At 40.4% G+C, this 20,785-nt stretch overlaps 1 pseudogene across 1 annotated transcript; it reads left to right on the forward strand.

Annotated features, from left to right (window-relative positions):
• The first annotated feature begins 9,977 nt into the window (after positions 1 to 9,977).
• LOC309611634 (elongation factor 1-alpha 1 pseudogene) lies at positions 9,978 to 11,682 on the forward strand (annotated as a pseudogene). Its single transcript has one exon. The product of its transcript is annotated as an elongation factor 1-alpha 1 pseudogene (transcript).
• Positions 11,683 to 20,785: the final 9,103 nt, after the last annotated feature.

A 20,785-nucleotide genomic window follows, 5' to 3' on the forward strand; every position in this document is an offset into this window, starting at 1 on the left:
ATACAGGAGAAGGCAAGTTTTGAAGACAAGGGAAGCATTTACTTCTGTCCACCTCAATCTTGGCTTTACAATAATGATCCATTGCATTTATATAGACTTCCTTTTTCAGTTCTCCAAAGCATCTTCACATCTATTATTTGACTTCACTGTGTCACTCTAGAGGGCCCTGGATTAGTTTCATGAACTGAATTGACCAGAGATCCAGAAGACACAAGGTTAACCAGAAATGGTCAGCAGGGGGCATTGTGAATAAGCCCTACAAAATCCAAGGAGAAAACTGCTGTGGTTTTGAACTCAGACCTGGAGCAGGCCCAGCGTCCTACCAACTGACTCAAGCACCTCTGGACGTCGGTGCCTGGCTATTGGTTGGGCTCAGGTTGAACCACATTTGCCTTCCAGGGCATCTCAGCACAAATTAGGTCCCAGCCCAGGGATCTGGCCCAACATAAGCACTCTCCCATGCTCAGGAACTGAGTGGACAACATAAGTTCTATGGGAGCCCAGCCAGCCTTTCAACCTTGCCTGGGTCCCAGGAAATAAAGTGCTGATGTTTGGGAAAGCCTGTATCTGCAGGGGTAGCAGTGGGCCCAGCGGTGGACACACTGTGGACAGTAGGCTGGCTGAACTGGGTTTGTACCTGGATGCAGGCTCTGAAGAAGGCTTTACTGCTTTGAGAGGTCTCAGTCACATGCCCTCACTGAAGCCCCACTGTCTGATTTTCTTGTGCTTCCCCAGCTTTGATTATTGGGAGTAGATGCTTCTATTCTATCAACTCATTTATATCTGAAGTCCTGTGGTGGATGCCTTTGGTCCTCACGTCATCCTTCTTTCCTTCTGGAAACAGTATACTCCCCTCCTTCGGAGAAAGTCAACCCCCATTCCATGGGATCTGGATGGGGCTGTCAATCATGATGCTCTCACGTATCCACCCTGGCCCCCAGCCCAGGACCCAGCCTCAATAGACAAGTAAGAGCCAGGGCTTGTGGGATGGCAGACCCGGCAGGAGAAGAGCCTCCAAAAGGGGGAGGTCAGAAATGGGCTCAGGGCTTCCCTGGTGGCGCAGTGGTTGAGAATCTGCCTGCCAATGCAGGGCACATGGGTTCGAGCCCTGGTCTGGGAAGATCCCACATGCCGCGGAGCGGCTGGGCCCGTGAGCCACAATTACTGAGCTTGTGCGTCTGAAGCCTGTGCTCCACAACAAGAGAGGCCGCGATAGTGAGAGAGACCCGCGCACCGCGATGAAGAGTGGCCCCCGCTTGCCACAACTAGAGAAAGCCCTCGCACAGAAACGAAGACCCAACACAGCCATAAGTAAGTAAATAAATAAATAAAAATTAAAAAAAAAAAAAGAAATGGGCTCAGAGTCCAGGCTGGAGTCTTACAAAGATGTCACCCAGCACTGGGAACTCATTTAGGACACGGACGCAGACTGAAGACTGTCCTTGTCCCTTCCTTGTAGAGGACAGAGCAGCGGAGAGTGAAGTTTCTATGAACTGAGTTTTGTTCATGCTATATTAGATTTTTCCTTCTCCTGTTCAAGGCAGGTAGCCTGGCCTTTGTGTTCCTTCATCAGGTGAAGTCTGTGTTGTAGGGTAGAAAGCAGAAGATGCTACAAAAAACATTTCTTTCTTTTCTTTTCTTTAATTGTGTGTATGTATGTGTGTGGGTGTGAGAGAGAGAGAGAGAGAGAGAGAGAGAGCGAGAAGGAGAGAGAGAAAGGCTGAACTTCTCCAAGTCCCAAACTCCTTAAAGAGTTAGGTGCCCCAGGGAAACAGGTGACGCTTTTCGGGAAGAAGTGGAAGCAATGGAGTGACAGAGGAGGAGATCTGGGGTCTGTTAACAGCAGGGAGCTGAGGCCCACATAACCATGTTACGTGGGTGTCGATGTGCTGGTGCCCCACATAACAGCTCATGGGAGCTGAGTGTTCAGTTTTCAGGAATTTTGCAAACTGGTTGACCTTACTTCAGTAGCTTGAAATCAGCCATGGTGGCGGTGGAGGTGTTTACACCATGGGAACTGGCCTGTGCTGCAAGTCAGGGCTCTTCCCCCATCCCAAAGCCAATTACTAAACATTTGCTGCTGCATGTAAGAGTGGCCTTTCTCCTAACCTCATCATTCTGGCAAATGGCTCCTTCCTTGGGGAGAATGAGTGACAGGGGTGGGAGATAGTGCTCTCCTCTCCTCTAAAAAGCAGACTGGAAGGTTCTTTATGGAAACATATGGAAACGGAAATAGAGGGCATCCCCTTCCCTCCCTCCCTCCTTCCCTTCCCTCTCTCCCTTCTTCTTTTCTTCCTTTTTCTTTTTTACCTATAATAATACCTATACTGGAAGTTTTCGAGAAGGATAGGAGGCAGCAGAATATGACGGCTGAGAGCAAGGCTTTGCAGTTAGACAGAATTTGGGCTCACCCCCCCGCTCGTACACTCTCTAGCCACGTGATATTGTATAAAGTGGAGTAAAGTTGGAGTGAAAAGCATCTTGATATGTGTTTGGGGCAGAAGCCAAGCCGCTCCGTTCATCGGCTCTCTCAGAAGATCTCGATGACCCCAAATAGTCCTACCCTGTCCTTCTCTGAGCCACGGCTACTAATGTGATAGCAGTCCACAAACCTGGTCCAGAGAAGGTGGAGAGGATCTAGGCGCTCTCCTGACAACTCGTGGAGAACCCAGGCCTCGACAGCCCGAGAAGCTCTTGTCTGCCTTTCCTAAAAACAAAATGCCAAACTGCCCCGAACATCTGTCCTTTGGTCCTTTTTATGAGGGAGTGGGTAGATTCCATTGCTTTTCTAAATTTTAATTTCCTCAACCATAGGATGGAAATAAAAATACAGCTTCATTGCCTTTCGTGGATACAGAATGAAAGGCCCAGAACCATGGCAAATTTGTTATTGAAAATTTCTGGAGTTTCCCAGTTGGATTCAATTAGGATCATGACTGGTGTGGTTGCCTCCCCCAGGCTGAAAGAAAAATGCCATCATTAACCTTTAATTATTCACAACAAACCCATAGGAAAAGTCCTTGGCCCAGGTCCTAATGGAGTTATTAAAGCTCATTTCCTATTCCACTGTTTAAACTCAAGGCAAATAACCTGGTACTTTTCTGCGGCTTCTCCCTGTAGAAAGTGAAGGACCAATAGTGAACCCTCCCTACCAATGCATGTTAGGGCAGGGGCTAAACATCTTTAGCTTCTTGGGGTTTTTTGCTTTACTTTTTCCACCTATTGTTCTCATTTGGTTGTGTTATTGTTGGGGTGTGTGTGTGTGTGTGTGTGTGTGTGTGTGTGTGTGTGTGGTCTGTTTAGAGGGAGACTTTGGAAGCACAGAATGGTCACACATGGTGTGTAAGAACCCCTGGGAAAAGGAAACACCAAGAGAATAAAGAGGGAAAAAAAGAAATTAAATTGAAACAAAAACAGGCAACACAAAAAAGCCTATGTACAATAATCATCTTTCCTTTTCTCAATTTTATGCTTTCTTTCTTACTGCATATGAGTTTTTTTTCCTTCTCATTTCTATATGTCTCTTTTCTCTCTCTGTGCCCTCATTAACTCAACCTTATTAACACGTCCAAAACCAGAAGTCATTATCCTGACACCATCCTCCGCATCCCTCAAGTCCTACTTCTCTTTCTGAATTTCCCCATGTGTTCTCGGGTTCTACTTCAGGTCAGCTGCCCAAGTGGAAAAAAAAAACAACTCAGAATCATTCCTTATTTAAAAAATCTGCTTATTGAGATGTAATTTACATACAAGAAAAATTTACTCATTTTAAGCACACAAATTTAATGTGTTTTAACAAATGTACAGTCATGTAACCATCACAACAATCAAGACATTTCCACTACCTCAAAAAGTTTCTTTCTGTCACTATAGTTTTGCCTTTTCTAGAATGTCATATAAATGAAATCATATAGTAGTCTTTTGTGTCTGGCTTCTTAGCATATTGCATTTGAGATTTATCTATGTTGTTGCAGGTATTAATAACTCACTCATTTTTATTGCTGAGAAATATTGTATTGTATAGATATATCACAATTGTTTGTTTACCCATTTACCAGTTGATGAACATTTGCATTGTTTTGTTTTGGGTTATTATGAATTAAGTGCTATGAATATTCACATACAGGTTTTTGTGTGGACATATATTTTCCTTTTTTGGGGGAGTAGAATTTTATTTCATTTCTAGGAAGACAATTGCTGAGTTGTATGGTAAGTGTAATTTAACTTTATAAAACACTGATAAACTATTTTCCAAAGGGACTGCATCATTTTCATTCCCATCAGCAAAATATGAGAATTCCAGTTGCTCCTTATCATTGCCAACACTTTGCATTGTCAGTTAAAAAAATTTTAGCCATTCAAGTAGATGTGTAGTATTACTTCATTGTTCTTTTAATTTGTGTTTCCCATATGACTAATGTTGTTAAGTATATTTTCATGTGCTTATTTGTCTTGAGTATATCTTCTTTGGTAAATTGTCCACTTTCTTTTCCCATTTAAAAATTGGGTTGTTTGCCTGTCAGAATGGCTATCATCAAAGAGAATGCAAATAAACACAGCAAAGGAAACCATAAATAAAAAGAAAAGACAACCTACAGAATGGGAGAAAATACTTGCAAATGATATGACTGACAAGGGATTAAATTCCAAAATATAGAAAGAGCTCATACAACTCAATATCAAAAAAACAAACAACTCAGTCAAAAAATGGGCACAAGATCTAAACAGACATTTTTCCAAAGAAGACATGCAGATGGCCAACAGGCACACAGAAAAAATGCTCAGCATTGCTAATTAGAGAAATGCAAATCAAAACTACAATGAGGTATCACCTCACTCCAGTCAGAATGACCATCACCAAAAAGTCTATAAATAATAAATGCTGGAGTGGGTGTGGAGAAAAAGGAGCCCTCCTACACTGTTAGTGGGAAAGGAATTTGGTGTAGACACTATGGAGAATAGTATGGACGTTCCTTAAAAAACTAAAAATAGAGTTGCCATATGATCCTGCAATCTCACTCCTGGGCATATATCCAGAGAAAACCATAATTCAAAAAGATACATGCACCTAGTGTTCATTGCAGCACTATTTACAATAGCCAAGACATGGAAGCAACCTAAATGTCCATTGACAGAGGAATGGATAAAGAAGATGTGGTATATATATACAACGGAATATTACTCAGCCATAAAAAGAATGAAATAATGCCATCTGCAGCAACATGGATAGACTTAGAGATTATCATACGAAGTGAAATAAGCCAGACAGATATCACATGATGTTACTTACATGTGGAATCTAAAATATGCTATAAGTGAACTTATTTACAAAATAGAAAGAGACTCACAGACATAGAAAACAAACTTATGGTTACCAAAGGGGCAAGGGTGGGGGAGGGATAAATTAGGAGTTTGGGATTAACATATACACACTACTATATATAAAATATGTAACCAACAAGGACCTACTGTATAGCACAGGGAACTATACTCTATATTTGTAATAACCTATAAGGGAAAAGAATATGAAAAAGTATAAATATATATATATATATGAATCACTGTGCTGTAAACCTGAAACTAACATGACATTGTAAATCAACTATATTTCAATTAAAAAAAAAAAAGAACACAAGTAACAAATGTTGGCAAGTATGTGTAGAAAAGGGAGCCCTTGTACACCGTTGGTAGGAATGTAAATTGGTGCAGCCAGTGTGGCAAACAGTATGGAGGTTTCTCAAGAAACTAAAAACAGAACTACCATATGACCCAGCAATTCCATTCCAAGGGTATACATCTGAAAAAACAAAAACACTAATTTGAAAAGATACATGCACCCCAAAGTTCATAGCAGCATTATTTACAATTGCCAAGATATGGAAGCAACCTAAGTATCCATCGACAGTTAAATGGATAAAAAAGATGTGGTACGCATACACAATGGAATACTACTTAGTCATAAAAAGAATGAAATTTTGCCATTTGTAGCAACATGGATGGACTTGGAGGGTATTATGCTAAGTCAAATAAGTCAGACAGAGAAAGACAAATACTGTATGATGTCATTTATATGTGGAATCTAAAAAATACAACAGGGACTTCCCTGGTGGTGCAGTGATTAAGAAGCCGCTTGCCAATGCAGGGGACACGGGTTCGATCCCTGGTCCGGGAAGATCCCACATGCTGCGGAGCAGCTAAGCCCATGCCCCACAACTACTGAGCCTGCCCTCTAGAGCCCAGGAGCCATAGTTACTGAAGCCCACGCACCTAGAGCCCGTGCTCTGCAATAAGAGAAGCCACCACAAATGAGAAGCCTGCGCACCACAACGAAGAGTAGCCCCTGCTCGCCACAACTAGAGAAAGCCCGCACGCAACGAAGACCCAATGCAGCCCCCCAAAATAAAAATAAATAAATAAATAAAGTTTATAAAAAAAAATACAACAAACTAGTGAATATAACAAAAAAGAAGCAGACTCACGGATATAGAGAATGAATTAGTGGCTACCAGTAGGGAGAGGGAACGGGGAAGGGGCAATATAGGGGTAGGGGATTAAGAGGTAAAAACTACTAGGTATAAAATAAGCTATAAGTGTATATATTGTGCAACATGGGGAATATAGCCAATATTTTATAATACTATAAATGGGATATAACCTTTAAAAAGTGTGAATATTGTACACCAGTAACTTATATAATATTGTACATCAACCATATACTTCAATTTTTAAAAAATGGGTTGTTTGGTTTTTATTATTGATTTGTAAGAGTTTTAAAAAATATTCTGGATAGGGAATTCCCTGGAGGTCCAGTGGTTAGGACTCGGTGCTTTCACTGCGAGGGCCTGGGTTCAATCCCTGGTCGGGGAACTAAGATCCCGCAAGCTGCGTGGCGCGACAAAAAATAAAAAATTCTGGATACAGGTTCTTTATCAGATACATATTTTGCCTATGGAAATAACCCAAAATACAGACAAAGAGTCATTCATGCGGTTTTTCACATCAATGTTATTTACAACTGTGATGAAATTGGAAATAAGTTACAATCTAATAAAAGGGAAACTGTTCACTTCTTTACGATTCAAAGGAATATTTTACAGCCATTTATTAATATTAAAAATGTAAAGACATAGAAACCTGCTTTTGATGTAATTTTAGGCAGAAAATAAAATTATGTATAATATCAGCTATGCATTAAGAAAGCCTGGAAGTATATGCCAAAGTAATAAGGGTAATACGGTCTAAGTGGTAAGACTATGGCTGGTGTTTAGATTCTCGATACTTTCCCATACTTTTCAAGATTGATACGGAAAGCCTTAGTTAAAAAAGAAAAAACATCCCATAAAGAGGTAAATGGTTAACACAGTGGTTGGTGCTTCCTTTACAAGCTCACCTAGACTGAGGCATGATTTGTGATACCATTAATAACCAGGTGGGTTAGTTAATAGTATAGCAGACCAGCCAAAAGCTTTGAACTATAATTCCAGCTCTGCCCTTGAACTTCAGGCAGTTTTTCACTCTTGTTTAAAATGGGACTCAGAACTGTGAAGTACTTAGCAAGACCGCCCTGTAGCTTTCTGGGGAACTGCTTCCCAGGTATGTACCCTCAAATACGCAACAGCTCTTGAGATTTGTTCAGTGACTTGGGAAGATAATCTTGAGAAGTCAGGCATGCCTTTAATATTTAGAAGAGAGAGCCTCTGTGCTTCTGCCGATACACAGATACAAAGAGCTGGAGGGCAAGCAATAGGGGCAGTTAAGGAGAAAAGCCTTGGGTTGAAGAAAATATTGGAGGCAAGAAAAGAAAGACAGGGTGAAAAGAGGAAATGGACGAAAGAATTGAGAACCCAAGCAAATAAGTCTCTGGACTGAGAACTGTCATACTTTGAATAAGAATTTTGTAGCTACATTTTGCACCTGTAAAGTCTTATTCTGTAAATGATTTGTATCCTTTTACTCATTTTCCTTTCTAGTTCTACAGATATTTATGTTATCCTCTGGAGACTGGAAAGAGAGGACAATTACTCTTGGGTTTACTGAGAGGAAGGAATTTAAGGCGCTCCTATAGGAATGACTCTCATAAGAAGGCAGTTTCCTAAGGCAACATATTTTGTGAAGATGAGTGATTCAGCTCATATCAGAGATATTTTTGAACCTGGTCAGTTACTTTACCTAAGGCAGGCACACTATATATGTTTGCTGATGTGTAACTCATGAAACCAAGAAATAATATTCAAATGATTATTTAGAAGATCAAATAGAGGGTTTTTTAAAAATTTGGTAGCCAACAAAATCTAGCCAAAATTCTTTTTTGAAACTTGATAATATGGAAATGCAAAGGGCCTAGAATAACCCACACAATCTTGAAGAAATACAAAGTGGGAGGACTTACTCTACTGTACATTACATGTATTATAAATAATTGTGTCACAAGGATGGACATACCGACCAATGAAATAAGAGTATAAATCCATAAGAAGATCCATGCATATGTGGATATTTTATTTATGACAAAAGAGACACTGCAAAGCATTAAAGAAAAGATAATCTTTTCAATAAATGGTGCTGGGAGAATTGAATAAATTATGTGGAGAAACTTGACACCTACCTCATACTATACATGAAAATTCATTCCATCCCCATGCACTTGGAGTCCATGAGCCAAAGGGATATGCAAAGATGCTTAAACATTTCAGGGCTGGTTTCTCTGTTCATATCCAATTCTGGTGCTTAGGAACAGGGACCCATGCTGATGCCCAAGGGCAAAAAGCCCCACTTCCTTTAAGGAAGGGGGCAAGCCTGACCCTGATGCCCAGTAAGGGGCAACCCTGGGCTTTTTGTTTTTCATGCTTTTCTTTTTGTTGGCCTTGTGCTGAGTTTGTTTACAAAAGATGTATTTTGTTTAACCAAATATTAAAAATGGAAAACTCCGTACATTAAAAAATTCATTCTAGATGTATCATAGACTTAAATGTAAAAGGCTAAATAAAGCCTCTAAAGGAAAATGAGCTTCATGACTTCAAGATAAGAAAAGATTTTTAATAAGTACTAATCATAAAGAAAAAGATCATTTGAGTACATTAAAATTTAAAACCTCATTAAAGGTAAGGAAAGACTTAAAATAGAAGACAAAAAGAACTGATCATAAAGAAAAAGACTGATAAATTTGAGATTAATTTAACATTGGTATTCATACTTTCCATTTATTAAAGGATACAGAATATGCAGAAAATATTTGCAACACCTATAACCTACAAAGAGCTCATGTATGAAATACATAAAGAAATCCTATAAACCAATAAGAAAATGACAGTCAACCCAGAAGAAAAATGGGCAAAAGATTTGAACAGATGCTTCTGGGGAAAAAAAAGTATATCCAATGGACAATAAACATACGAAAAGATACTTAACATCCTTAATAATTAGAGAAATGCAAATAAAAACTATAACCAGACATCTTTATATACCCACCAGAATGGCCAAAATTAAAAGACCAGCACTACCAGGTGTTGATGAGGATGTGGACAACAGATGCTCTTATATGGTGCTGGAAGAGTGCCGATTGGTACAACACTTTGGAAAATTTTTTATAGTATTTAATAAAGTTGAAGGTACATATAAATTTTTACCCAGCAATGCCATTTATAAGAATATACCCAATAAAAATATGTGCACACGTTCTTTAAAAGACATATACAAGAACATGTCTTTTGTGTTCATAGCAGCTCTATTTGTAATCATCTCCAACTGGGAACTCCCTCAAAGCCCATCGACAGAAGAATGAATAAACAAATAGTGGTATATTCATACAATAAAATACTATTAAGCAGAGTAAAACAATAACAGTAGCTACACATAACAACCTGGGTGAATCTTAAAAACATATTGTTGAGTAGAAGAGGCCAGATCCACAAGAATATATATTAACTTTTTTCCCAACGGGTTTGCTGCCAGGACACGGGTGTCGTGAAAACCTAAGCAAAACCTAAGCAAAAATGGGAAAGGAGAAGACCCACATCAACATCGTTGCAATTGGACACGTAGATTCGGGGAAGTCTACCACTACTGGCCATCTGATCTACACATGTGGTGGGATAGACAAGAGAACCATTGAAAAGTTTGAGAAGGAGGCTGCCGAGAGGGGAAAGGGTTCCTTCAAGTATGCCTGGGTCTTGGACAAACTGAAAGCTGAACGCGAGCGTGGTATCACCATTGATATCTCCCTATGGAAATTCGAGACCAGCAAGTACTATGTGACCATCATTGATGCCCCACGACACAGAGACTTCATCAAAAACATGATTACAGGCACATGCCAGGCTGACTGTGCTGTCCTGATTGTTGCTGCTGGTGTTGGTGAATTTGAAGCAGGTATTTCCAAGAATGGGCAGACCTGTGAGCATGCCCTTCTGGCCTACACTCTGGCCACACTCTGGGTGTGAAACAACTAGTTGTTAGAGTTAACAAAATGGATTCCACTGAGCCACCCTACAGCCAGAAGAGATAGGAGGAAATTGTTAAGGAAGTCAGCACCTACATTAAGAAAATTGGCTACAAACCCGACACAGTAGCATTTGTGCTAATTTCTGGCTGGAATGGTGTCAACATTCAACCATTCCAACATGCTGGAGCCAAGTGCTAACATGCCTTGGTTCAAGGGATGGAAAGTCACCCGTAAAGATGGCAATGCCAGTAGAACCACACCGCTTGAAGCTCTGGATTGCATCCTACCACCAACTCGCCCAACTGACAAGCCCTTGTGTTTGCCCCTCCAGGACGTCTACAAAATTGGTGGTATTGGCACTGTCTCTGTGGGTCAAGTGGAGACTGGTGTTCTCAAACATGGCATGGTGGTCACCTTTGCTCCAGTCAAAGTGACAACTGAAGTGAAGTCTGTTGAAATGCACCATGAAGCTTTGAGTGGAGCCCTTCCTGGGGACAATGTGGGCTTCAATGTCAAGAATGTGTCTGTCAAAGATGTTCGTCATGACAATGTGGCTGGTGACAGCAAAAATGACCCACCAATGGAAGCAGCTGGCTTCACAGCTCAGGTGATTATCTTGAACCATCCAGGCCAAAGCAGTGCTGGATATGTACGTGTGCTGGATTTTCACACAGCTCACATTGCTTGCAAGTTCACTGAGCTGAAGGAGAAGATTGATCGCCATTCTGGGAAAAAGCTGGAAGATGGCCCTAAATTCTTGAAATCTGGTGATGCTGCCATCGTTGATATGGTTCCTGGCAAACCCATGTGTGTTGAGAGCTCTGACTATCCTCCTCTGGGCCATTTTGCTGTTCGTAACATGAGACAGACGGTTGCTGTGGGTGTCATCAAAGCAGTGGACAAGAAGGCAGCTGGAGCTGGCAAGGTCACCAAGTCTACCCAGAAAGCTCAGAAGGCTAAATGAATATTATCCTCAATACCTGCCACCCCAGTCTTAATCAGTGGTGGAAGAACGGTCTCAGAACTGTTTGTCTCAATTGGCCATTTAAGTTTAATAGTAAAGACTGGTTAATGATAACAATGCATTGTAAAACCTTCAGAAGGAAAGGAGAATGTTTTGTGGACCATTTGTTTTGTTTGTGGCAGTTTTAAGTTATTAGCTTTTAAAATCAGTACTTTTTAATGGAAACAACTTGACCAAAAATCTGTCACAGAATTTGAGACCCATTAAAAAAGTTTAATGAGAAAAAAAAAGAATATATATTATATAATTCCATTTATATAAAGTTTAAATACAGGTCAAACCAAACTATACTGCTTAGGGTTCCATGCTTAGGAGAAAAACTACAATGAGAAACAAGGAAATAATTATCACAGAAGTTAAGGTAATAATTATCTTTCAAAAGAAAAGGAGTAGTGATTAGGGGGAATCACTTTTGGGATTTCTGGAATATTGGCAATTTTGTATTTCTTGACCTGAGTGTTGCTTTGTGAAATGTCATCAAGCTGTTTCGTAAACTTCACTGTTTGTCTGTTAGACTGGCCCAAGAAGAAATAGAAAAATTGAATAAACCAATATCCATAGAAGAAACTGAAATGGTAGCCAAAGATCTACTTCCTAAAAGAAACCAGATCCTATAACGCTATGATTAGATTCTATGAAACTTTTAAGGAACAAATATTTCCTACCTTATCCAACTCTTCCTGTGCTAGCATAACCCTTATATCAGAACTAAATTTAAAAGCAGAAGGAATTTAAAATAATAAGCTCATTTATAAAAAGATACCAAGATTCTAAATAAAATACTAGTAAATTGAATCTTGCAATTCATTAAAAGAATAATTATCATGACCCAGGGTTGAAAGGATATTTCAACACCAGAATATCAAGAATTCTACTAACTAGAAGGATGATGTGGGCATGAACTTAGTAGATGTCACAAAATCATTTATGTGTGGTATAGCCATACAATGGGATATTATTCAGCCATAAAAAAGGAATGATGTACTGATACATGGTACAACGTGGAGGAATCTTGAAAACATGCTTAGTGAAAGAAGCCATGCACAAAAGTCCACATACAGGCATACCCTGGAGATACTGCAGGTTCAGTTGCGGACTACCGCAATAAAGTGAGTCACAGGATTTTTTTGGTTTCCCAGTGCACATAAAAATTATGTTTACACAGTACTGTAGTCTAATAAGTGTGCAATAGCATTATGTCTAAACAAACAATTAAACATTGAAAAAACAGCCTTAATTAAGAAATACTGCTGTTGGAAAAATGGCATCAATAGACTTGCTTGATGCAGGGTTGGCAGAGACCTTCAATTTATAAAGAACACAGTATCTGTGAAGCACAATAAAGTGAAGCACAATAAAATGAGGTATGCCTGTATCGTACAATTCCATTTGTATGAAATGTCCAGATTAGGCAGATCCATAGAGACACAATTTTTCTACCAGCTGTAACAAAAAACACACCCTGGTCAAATCAGACTCATGCCAGAAATGCAAGTAGGTACTGGGCATATACCCTGAGAAAACCATAATTCAAAAAGATACATGTACCACAGTGTTCATTGCAGCACTGTTTACAATAGCCAGGACATGGAAGCAACCTAAATCAGCAAATGAATGGATAAAGAAGATGTGGCACATATATACAATGGAGTATTACTTAGCCATAAAAAGGAATGAAATTGAGTTATTAGGAATGAGGTGGATGGACCGAGAGTCTGTCATACAGAGTGAAGTAAGTTGGAAAGAGAAAAATAAATACCATATGCTAACACATATACATGGAATCTAAAAAAATGGAACTGATGAACCTAGTGGCAGGGCAGGAATAAAGACGCAGAGGTAGAGAACGGACTTGAGGACACAGTGGGGGAGGGGAAGCTGGGATGAAGTGAGAGAGTAGCACTGACATATATACACTGCCAAATGTAAAATGGATGACTAGTGGGAAGCAGCCGCATAGCACAGGGGGATCAGCTTGATGCTCTGTGACCACCTAGAGGCGTGGGATAGGGAGGGTGGGAGGGAGGCTTAAGAGGGAGGGGATATGGGGATATATGTATACATATAGCTGATTCACTTTGTTATACAGCAGAAACTAACTCAACATTGTAACGCAATTATACTCCAATAAAGATATTAAAAAAATGCAAGTATGGTTCATTATTTGGATTTGTATTAATATGCCACTATATTAATAAATCAAAGGAGAAAAACAATATAATCATCTCAGATACTTAAATACCATTTAGCAAAATTGATTTCTGACTAAACAAACCAAAATCAAAACAAAAACCAGAAAGGCTTACTATCTCATGAATAGCTAGATTTTTTTTTGCCATTATAAAGATCCAGTATCATACTTTAATTACCATTAAAGTAAGGAAGAAGATATTATACCTTAATAATGTTCTGGAAATCCTAACCAGTACAGTTAAATAAGAAAAGAATTTAAGAGGTATCTCTTAAGGTAAGAGATACCTTTCATACCTTAAGTAAGACCCTCTTAAGGTAAGAAAGGTTTATTATTTGTAATTGTATCAAAGGATAACCAGAAACCTGAAGAGTAAAAAGAACTGTTAGGAAGTTGTGGGAAATGCAAAAATGGATACAAAATTTTGAAGCTCTTCTCAGGAGTGGAGTATATTTCTTCACACTTTGAATTTGAGTTGAACTATATGACTTTCTTTAGAACATTTGGAAATTAGCAAGTTTGAAAAGTGCTTGTGCATTGGAACTTGCCCTCTTTAACTTTTTAAGGAAATCTGAGACCACTACTCTGTGAATTAAGCCTAGGTTAGCTTGCTGGATGGTGAGACACATGTGTCAAGTCATTGACATTACCCAAACTGACACAGAACAAACTCTCAGACCCATGAGGCCATCCCAGACTACCTAGGCCAGTTGAGGTGCCAATTGACTGCAGAGATAAACTGAACTGGCCTAGACCAGAAGGACACCAGTTGATCTGCAGAGTCTTGAGGAATAACACATGCTTGTTGTTTTAAGCCACTATGTTTTGGGGTGTTTTATTATGCAGCAAAAGCTGACTGATACAGAAATTATAAGTGAATTTATTAAAGTGGTCAGCTACTTTTTTACAATTAATGTACAAAATTGACAAATGATTAGAAAATATAATGGAGGAAAGATCCCATTTACAACAGCAACAACACCACCAATATACCTGAAAATAAACGTAACAAGAAATAGACAGGACCTATATAAAGAAAATGTAAAATCTCTATTAGGGAATATTAGTTCTTGCTAAATTAATCTTTAAACTCAATGTGATCTCAATCAAAAGTCAAAAAAAATTTAAACATTAGAAAATGTTAATGGGTCCATTAGTAGAAATAAACACAAAAACTATCTGAATGGAAAGATATTTGGGGGGGGCAGTCAGATTAGATATTTTATTGCATTTTGAAGTTACAAGAATTAAAAACAGTTTGGTTCCAGAAAAAATGTAGAGAGACTAATAGAATAAAATAGAGAATCCAGAACAGACTAAAATACACATGATTTAAGTAAATGGTAATGGTGACATTTCCAATTCATGAGAGGAAAGACAGATTATTTTTAAAAGTGTTGGGACTAGTTGGGGGAATAAATTCAAGCTGTATAACCCCACTTCTTTTATCAAAGTAAATTCCAGAAGGAATGTAATGTAAAATGTTAAAATGAAACTATAAAGTTACTAGTAGTAAAGAAGCCAGATACAAAAGGTCACATTTTGTATGGTTACATTTATGTGAAATGTCCTGGGAATCCATAGAGAAAGAAAGTAGATTAGTTGTTGCCGGGGGCGGGGGGTGGACAGGGAAATGGGGAGTGACTGCTTAATGGATATGAGGTTTCTTTCGGGGTGATGAAAAATTTGTAAAATTAAATAGTGGCAATGGTTGCACAACTGTGAAAATACTAAAAATCACCGAATTGTACACTTTAAAAGGGTCAATTTTATGGTATGTGAATTATATTTCAGTAACACTCTTCCTTAAGAAAAAAAGAGGAAGAAGAAAATGAAAAAGCCCAGAGACTGGAGAGTCCAGGGGAGGCTCTGACCCAAGTAATGAGGTCAGGTACAGTGGAGCTGGGTCTGCAAGGGTATTTTTCGGAAGTAGATGTTTTATACCAAGAAAGGGTGCAAAAGAAATTACCTCTCTTGGCTCTGATTACCCCATCACTCAGCCTCTTCCCAGGACTTACGGACTCTGCATGCCCTGGACAATTATTTTAAACTTAATACATGGTTTTCAGTAAAAAAAAAAAAAATTACTAGAAGAAAACATGAGTGAATTCATTTATAATCTTGTAATGAATACATTTCTAAGCATGACACAAAACCCAGAAGTCAAATGGAAAATGATTGATCCATTTGCATAGAAATCAGCAGTTTTTATATTAAAATACCACATACAGGTAATAACAGTATTATAGTTATGTTTTTAAAAGATTTTTTTGTCTTTAGAGATATGTACTGAAACACGTGTGGATGAAATGATATGATGTCTGGGATTTGTTTCAAAATAACTTGGGATGGGAGTGAAATTTGGTAACGAGTCCATGGGATACTCTTCTCTCTAATTTTTTTAAGTTTGATTTTTCCGTGACAAAAAATTAAACAATAAATAGCAAGAAAAATGTATGTACAACGTAAAAAGATAAACTGGGAACAAATATTTGCAGCATAAAACATTAAAAGGGCTTGGGACTTCCCTGGCGGTGCAGTGGTTAAGACTCCATGATCCCAATGCAGGGGACATGGGTTCGAGCCCTGGTCCGGGAAGATCCCACATGCCGCTGAGCAGCTAAGCCTGTGCACCACAACTACTGAGCCTACGCCCTAGAGCCCATGCTCCTCAACGAGAGAAGCCACCCCAATGAGAAGCCCATGCACTGCAAAGAAGAGTAGCCCCTACTTGCCACAACTAGAGAAAGCCTGCGTGCAGCAGCAAAGACCCAACGCGCCCAAAAATAAAATATAAATAAATTAAAAAAAAAAAAAGTATGGCATTTATTCCCAAGCAAGAAGAACAGGTAGCTTGTGCTCAAAAGACCCAAACTCCCACGTGGCTTTCGGGGAAGGGTTTTTAAAGACAGTGTGAGGGAGAGGGTCACAGGTTTGCGTGATCAGCCTGTGCATATTTCTCTGATTTGCTGACAGTGAGATAACAGGGTGCTGCTTCGGGAATCTCAATTATCAACCTTCTGTGTTCAACTGGTCTGGGGTCTACGTGCTAATGGTCAGCATGCAGTTAACTTCCTCCACCTGGTGGGGGTTTTAGTATCTGCAAAACAACTCAAGGATATGGCTCAGGATATTATCTATAGCCCTTGAGGAAGAACTAAAGGTTCTTGACTTTGTTTTATGGCTAAACTATTATTATTTTGTCTTGCTTGACTACTTTCCTTTGTTTCTGCATTTTCTCACTTCTCTGATTAAATTTGTTCTTTGGAATGAGGGGAAGGCCTAGGAGGTTAAAACTTTTCTACAAATAAGAGGCAGGGGACACAGGGGTCTGTCCCCGAGAAAGCCTTGCATGATCCTGCTCATTTTCAGGTTGATCTCTAAGATACATTATGACGAAATCAAGGCAGTAGATTTTCACAGAGTGTGTATTGTATGCCCCATATGTATACATTTTAAGAAAGGTGTGTGTTGCATGCACGTGTGATGTTTATTATAATTTTTCTATAACCATAACACATTTTTCTAGGGTTATAAATAAATTGTTAATAGTGGGGAAAGGAGTAGTGATGTTGGTGGTGAAAGTGAGATTTAATTTTAAATCTTTTTGTAGTGCTTGGATTCCCCTCCCCCCATTTGCATGTATTCATTTTAATTTTTTCTAAGTTTAAAGGAAATGGAAGCTTTTGCACTCAAAGGCTGTGAACCTTGTCATATGGTTTACAAGATATAGTTGCATTTGTATGTAGGAGCTAACCATTCTTTTTTTGTCATTTTTCCCTTGCTGCTTTCAATAATTTTTCTTTGTCTTTAATTTTTGCCAGTTTGATCACTATGTGTCTCGGCGTGTTTCTCCTTGGGTTTATCCTGTATGGGACTCTCTGCGCTTCCTGGACTTGGGTGGCTATTTCCTTTCCCATGTTAGGGAAGTTTTCGACTATAATCTCTTCAAATATTTTCTTGGGTCATTTCTCTCTCTCTTCTCCTTCTGGGACCCCTATAATGCGAATGTTGTTGCATTTAATGTTGTCCCAGAGGTCTCTTAGGCTGTCTTCATTTCTTTTCATTCTTTTTTCTTTATTCTTTTCTGCAGCAGTGAATTCCATCATTCTGTCTTCCAGGTCACTTATCCGTTCTTCTGCCTCAGTTATTCTGCTATTGATTCTTTCTAGTGTAGAAGGAATCATTTCATTTCATTTCAGTTATTTTATTGTTCATCTCTGTTTGCTTGTTCTTTAATTCTTCTAGGTCTTTGTTAGACATTTCTTGCATCTTCTCGATCTTTGCCTCCATCCTTTTTCTGAGGTCCTGGATCATCTTCACTATCATTATTCTGAATTCTTTTTCTGGAAGGCTGCCTATCTCCACTTCATTTAGTTGTTTTTCTGGGGTTTTATCTTGTTCCTTCATCTGGTACATAGCCCTCTGCCTTTTCATCTTGTCTATCTTTCTGTGAATGTGGTTTTTGTTCCACAGGCTACAGGATTGTAGTTCTTCTTGCTTCTGCTATCTGCCCTCTGGTGGATGAGGCTATCTAAGAGGCTTGTGCAAGTTTCCTGATGGGAGGGACTGGTGGTGGGTAGAGTTGGATGTTGCTCTGGTGGGCAGAGCTCAGTAAAACTTTAATCCGCTTGACTTCTGATGGGTGGGGCTGGGTTCCCTCCCTGTTGGTTGTTTGGCCTGAGGCAACCCAACACTGGAGCCTACCTGGGCTCTTTGGTGGGGCTAATGGCAGACTCTGGGAGGGCTCACGCCAAGGAGTACTTCCCAGAACTTCTGCTGCCAGTGTCCTTGTCCCCACGGTGAGACAGAACCACCCCTCGCCTCTGCAGGAGACCCTCCAACACTAGCAGGTAGGTCTGGTTCATTCTCCTATGGGGTCACTGCTCCTTCCCCTGAGTCCCGATGTGCACACTACTTTGTGTGTGCCCTCCAAGAGTGGAGTCTCTGTTTCCCCCAGTCCTGTCGAAGTCCTGCAATCAAATCCCACTAGACTTCAAAGTCTGATTCTCTAGGAATTCCTCCTCCCGTTGCCGGACCCCCAGGTTGGGAAACCTGACGTGGGGCTCAGAACCTTCACTCCAGTGGGTGGACTTCTGTGGTATAAGTGTTCTCCAGTCTGTGAGTCACCCATCCAGCAGTTATGGGATTTGATTTTATTGTGATTGTGCCCCTCCTAGCGTCTCATTGTGGCTTCTCCATTGTCTTTGGATGTGGGGTATCTTTTTTGGTGAGTTCCAGTGTCTTCCTGTCGATGATTGTCCAGCAGCTAATTGTGATTCCGGTGTTCTTGCAAGAGGGAGTGAGAGCATGTCCTTCTACTCTGCCATCTTGGTTCTTAATCTGCTAACCATCCTTTTTAACAGGTAAAATTTCAAACGTTAAACCTTCTTTTTGCCTTTCTACACCTTTCTTCCATTCCTCCTTCTCTCCTTCCATTCCCCCTAGGTGTTCCCTTCCCTGTCTAAGCCCAAAACCACTGAGCATGTGGCTGTTACACAGGCGTTGGGATGTCTTTGGAAGTGCTGCCTCATACTTTTTCACAGCTCTCCTTGCACCTGGTACACTCACAGCATGAACTGAAAACTCAATACCTATTTGAAAACAAAAATTTTCTTGGGCACGATTGATACTCTTGCTTTGAAAGTTGCAAAGCTGTAGCGCTGAATCCTTCATTTCCAGCACGTCAATCATGCACTTCTTTTCACTCAGGACCCCTCACTTTTTAGAGATATCACGTCCACTGCAAGTGCCAAGCCCAAACCTCTCACTATGTGGGCATCCTCTAACTTTTCACAGGTGGTTTTCCATGTCTTTATAAAGGATCCTTTCACTTCCTTCTCAGGGTGGGTCAAGTAGAGAGAAGAGCCCTGGACCCTTGAGCCACTAGAACGAAGTTTAGCCCCAGCTTGGCCACCAACTCTAGACCCAATGTCCTCGTCTACAAAATGCAGATGAACTCTAGAAACCCTCCCACCCCCGATCCCCGCGTTCTCACTTCTGGTGCTAGGGCTCTGCAAAGAGCATCACGCCCTCCTCTTCCCTCACCATGTATATCTTAGTTATCCCCTGCCCAGAATCTTTCCTTAAATTTACTAGCTCTTTAAGATATTAGCGTAGGGCTTCCCTCGTGGCGCAGTGGTTGAGAATCTGCCTGTCAATGCAGGGGACACGGGTTCGAGCCCTGGTCTGGGAAGATCCCACATGCTGCGGAGCAACTAGGCCCGTGAGCCACAACTACTGAGCCTGTGCATCTGGAGCTTGTGCTCCGCAACAAGAGAGGCCGCGATAGTGAGAGGCCCGCGCACCGCGATGAAGAGTGGCCCCCACTCACCACAACTAGAGAAAGCCCTCGCGCAGAAACGAAGACCCAACACAGCCAAAATGAATGAATGAATGAATGAATGAATAAATTAAAAAAGAAAAAAAAGATATTAGCGTAGTATATTTTCCAGGCTTTGTTTAGCTTTTTCCCATTTTCTCTCCTTATCCTCTTATTTTCTTCTGAAGGATAATGACTCCTTCACTCAATAATTCAAATCATAAATATCAATCTAGTTTGATTGCATCTAGGTAGGCACCTCTTCTTCTCCCTCTTAAATGAAATCACAACTCAAAACCACCCCCTTGTAGAGCATTTGTAGTTTATATCACAGCCTTGAGAAGCAAGGGATAAAGCTTGATAGGGCAGAAAGCATGTGAGTCTTAGAGGAACAAGGACCAGAATCAACTCCTAGCACCACTACTTCTTCTCTTAACCTGCCTGACCCTCAGTTTCTTCATCTGTATTACAGAGGCAATCATAGTTCACTCTTGCCCACCTCCCAGTCCCCCTGCCCCACCTGGTCAGAGCTGCCAACTCAGTCTGTCCTCAGGATCCGTCATCTCTATAGGTGACACCCCTGGTGCCCAGGCCTTCCAGGAGTCCTTCTCTGCTGCCGTCGTTCCCCACTCACTGCCCTCATGGCTTGCCTCACTCAGCCCATCCTCCTCAGGGAACCGGAGCCCCCTGTGTAGAAACAGTGGGGAGAGGCAGGTGGAAGGAGGCCACAGAGGAGACAGATGGGTGGAGAGGGCTGAAGGGCAGTTCTCCAGCTCCAAAAAAATTCAGTGTGAACAGACTCCTTGT

This window comes from Balaenoptera borealis (assembly GCF_965194805.1).
Source record: "Balaenoptera borealis genome assembly, chromosome: 15".
Lineage (NCBI taxonomy): Eukaryota > Metazoa > Chordata > Mammalia > Artiodactyla > Balaenopteridae > Balaenoptera > Balaenoptera borealis.